Source organism: Saccostrea cucullata, unplaced genomic scaffold, assembly GCF_032062105.1.
Source record: "Saccostrea cucullata isolate Sc308-1 unplaced genomic scaffold, CSIRO_AGI_Scuc_v1 ctg22895, whole genome shotgun sequence".
Taxonomy (NCBI): Eukaryota; Metazoa; Mollusca; class Bivalvia; order Ostreida; family Ostreidae; genus Saccostrea; species Saccostrea cuccullata.
This window is the reverse complement of record NW_026933363.1, coordinates 1-3255: the sequence shown is the minus strand read 5'-3', so window position 1 is coordinate 3255 and position 3255 is coordinate 1. Positions and strand designations below refer to the sequence as shown.

The 3255-nt window shown below is 29.8% G+C and overlaps 1 long non-coding RNA gene across 1 annotated transcript; it reads right to left on the bottom strand.

Annotated features, from left to right (window-relative positions):
* Positions 1–627: 627 nt before the first annotated feature.
* Positions 628–2718, bottom strand: LOC134238108 (uncharacterized). The gene is made up of 3 exons (XR_009985936.1): positions 2210–2718; positions 1678–1744; positions 628–1091 (listed from the first exon to the last, which is right to left on the bottom strand). It is a non-coding gene; the product is annotated as an uncharacterized LOC134238108 (long non-coding RNA).
* Positions 2719–3255: the final 537 nt, after the last annotated feature.

The window sequence follows — 3255 nt, the reverse complement described above, 5'->3', positions numbered from 1 at the left end:
AGTTAAAATAATACCTTGTTATGTATGATTTTATTTTATTTAAATTCATAATTTATTCTTTTTTAAAATTTCAGTTCATCATCTGTTGTATGTGATATTTTTCAAACATGCAAAATATATAGTTGCTAAATAAAATTCAAGATGATCGAAATGTTTTTTTTTCATTAAACTTCAGTTTCTTCTCAGTTTATGGTCAGCTCAGTGCCGTACAAATGTATTTCAATTTCCAATTTTGTTTTATGTGTGAAAATTTAATAATTTATGTTTATTAGAATATATTTTCTAAATTTGATATTGGTTGACAGATTGACAGTAATAAATATTGGAGTGAGGTCACACATGTTCCTAAGATCTTATAAAACATGCATGAGAAATTCAGAATTCACAGTATTTACAGTATTTAAAACTCATTCTTGAGTAAAGCAAGTTTGTATTTGACCTTGGCATTGGATCTTGAATCTTAATCAGTGTCTGATTGAAAAATATTAAAATGCTCCACACATGTTCCTTAGATCTTATAAACATGCATAAGAATTTACAGTATGTATAACACATTCTTGAGTAAACCTTTTATTTGACCTTGACATTTGATCTTAAAATTATCAGTGTTTAAATGAGGAAAAATACTTTATCAAGTTCACAATATTTTTATTCAAGGTGATTCCTCAACAATGTATAACAATTGAATATTCCATTACCATGAGACAAAGTCATTAAAAGTATCCATGTACAGCATTTATGAATTTTAATTCAAAGATCACAGATACATGTACATGAACTTTGTTTAAATTTAAGTTTATCAATGTTTTTATTACCATAGTATAATGTTTTACATGCATTTAATTTGACTTTCTTATCCGATGCTCAAATTGAAATTCAAATGTCAGAGTTATTGTCAGAGAGATGGTCATAAACTGAACAGTTCCACAAATGTCAACAATGCACAGAAAACATACACTGATCTCCTTAATAAAAGCACCATGGTTTCAGTCTTAGGAATCTTTGACACTGGTTTGAACATCTTTCATCATTTACTCTAACAGCATATGGCATGAACTGCATTCTGCACAGCTGCAAATCTGCAGGGTTTCCTGAAAAAAAAAATCACATAATTATAGGCATGTAGATTGTAAATTTTGTCATACACATTTCATACACATTTAAAATGTTTTTGATTGTGATTATCTTTGACATTTCATGTACAATTTGCTTTAATTTCACCTTTTTCTCTAAAAAAAAATAATGCGTTTAGAAATCATGAAAAATAAAATCTTATACTGCAACCTCAGTCATATTAAATTAAGAAAAAAAATCTTTTTTAAGATAATTTACTTGTACATTATAATTCATTTTATCTTGTCAACTTGCTAACAAGTATGAATACATTTGTTTTAGTGACTTTTCTCTATTTTCTCTTTGTATTATCTATTTAATGTTTTTTCTTGGTTTTCTTTTTTTTTTTTCGGTCTTGAAATTTGAATATGTAAAAGAAGAAAATATCTATGTAACAACAACATGATGACCTGAAATATTCAACATTTCTTTCAGTTTAACTCTCAAGATTTTTGAAAGAAAAAATCACTTGTTCCGAGAAACTGCAGACATGTCACCTCGAAGCAGATAATGATGTTTATATATTTGAATGACCATACATGATAAAAATAAAATCATACATACTTTTTAGATTAAAATCCTTTATACTGTGATGACGCATGATGACGCATGAGTGCAGGCAAATCCATCACTGTAATGATGAATATTAAAAGATTAACTTATGCTTCATAACTCACAATACATCATACATACATGTACAATATGTAAGTGCACTGCTGAGTGAGCTTATTAAACATTTCAGCAGTAGCATTAGAAATGGTCATGATGATTCTACATTAATTTATTACAAGTTACACTGAAATGATAGAATTAAGGGAAAAATAAGATTAATAAACTGATTAAGGCATAATACATGTGATTGTTTTAGTCTCAGAGCTCATTGATAGCTTATTGAATCATATGACAGAGTAACGGGGGTATTTGTAAATATTTTATGCCCCCTTCTGTCTACACTATTTCTTGTTTCCGCACCTAATTTTTGTTTATATTAAATAGAATAAAATGTTTATATTTTAAGACATAAGAACATTGTTTTGAGGGATAAATAAGTATAAAAATGCAAACATGTACAGTGTACAGTGTGTAGTATACTTACATGAACTCGCACATCATCTATTCAAGTCCGCTGTTGACGGTTCCTGTAGAATTATCCAAACAAACAGAGCATATTTAACAGAAAACATGTTAGAACACTTTTACACAAGTAAGAATCGGCTAAATCATCCAAACAAGCTGAAGAAATACGGTCTTTCGATGTCTGGACTCTTCGTTGTTTACATTCCCAAATTCTTCCGGTGATCGTTCACGGTTAGATCGTACGCCGTGTTACTCGAAGTTTATAATGTAAATCTGTGTTTTGAGAAAATAATGTTTTATTTTCTATTGAAATTTTATAAATATTTCTTTTGTAAACATTTTATATCGTATTTCGTTTTTGTAATTTATTCTGAAATATGAATGAACCTTTGCTCGAATCTGATTGGCTGTAGGATACAGGATAGGATAGGATAGGATAGGATTGGATTAACTTCTATATGTTTCTATCGTGAATCCTCAATCCTGAATCCTATCCGATCCCATCCCATGTCAACTTGTGGGATAGCAGCACTGTAGGCATTTCCGGAAAATTTGAAAACCATTGTGCATCTTGGCAACAGGTCCTTTATCTTTGGTAAAAATTTCAGTGTTCTAGCGTTAGCCGTTCTTGAGTTCTGGTGATGACAAGGAGGTCCTCTAAATTTTGATTAAAGGGCAATAACTTCCGACCGGAAGTGAATTTCGAAAAAATGAGAAAAACGGATCAAGTTTAGTTGCCGACACACCTTTCCTAAAAATTTCAAGTTAATCGATCGAGCCATCTCCGAGAAATCTTCTGCACAAAAATTGTAAGAAGAAAAAGAATAATAATAATAATAACTAGAAAAGATGAGATGTGATTTTGACTGAGATATTTGTTAAAAGAGAATGACATTAAGTTTATCTTCATTAATTTAAAAGTTTCTGGTTTTTTATCCAATATTCTGAACATGTTTTGTTCAATATTGCTTATAAAAAATACCCCCCCCCCTTTTCGAGACGTAAAGCATAATTAATATAGCATTTTGGCACCTGGTGATCCCCTATTACGTAACATTAGATCAA